Here is a 253-nt window from a genome sequence, read left to right as displayed (position 1 = left end):
AGTAAGATGACCTCACGTAACCTTTGACCTTTTGTCCCTAATCAGACATGAATATGCAGTCCTTGTTTTCCGCTGGTATCCATCCGTGAATTTTTCATGTTTTTCATCTCTCTCTTCCATTCTTTATTTTTCAGGAGGAGAGTCTGATTTTATTCAGTTATAATGGGGATTTCATCCTGGTCGTCTTTAGTTTCCTGGTTTGTGTTCATATCTTATTTTCCGTCCCGGAAAGTCTCGGTTTTCGGCTGTTCAT

The sequence above is a fragment of the Penaeus monodon genome, chromosome 25 (genome assembly GCF_015228065.2).
Source record: "Penaeus monodon isolate SGIC_2016 chromosome 25, NSTDA_Pmon_1, whole genome shotgun sequence".
Taxonomy (NCBI): domain Eukaryota; kingdom Metazoa; phylum Arthropoda; class Malacostraca; order Decapoda; family Penaeidae; genus Penaeus; species Penaeus monodon.
Note: the sequence above shows the minus strand (reverse complement) of the source record.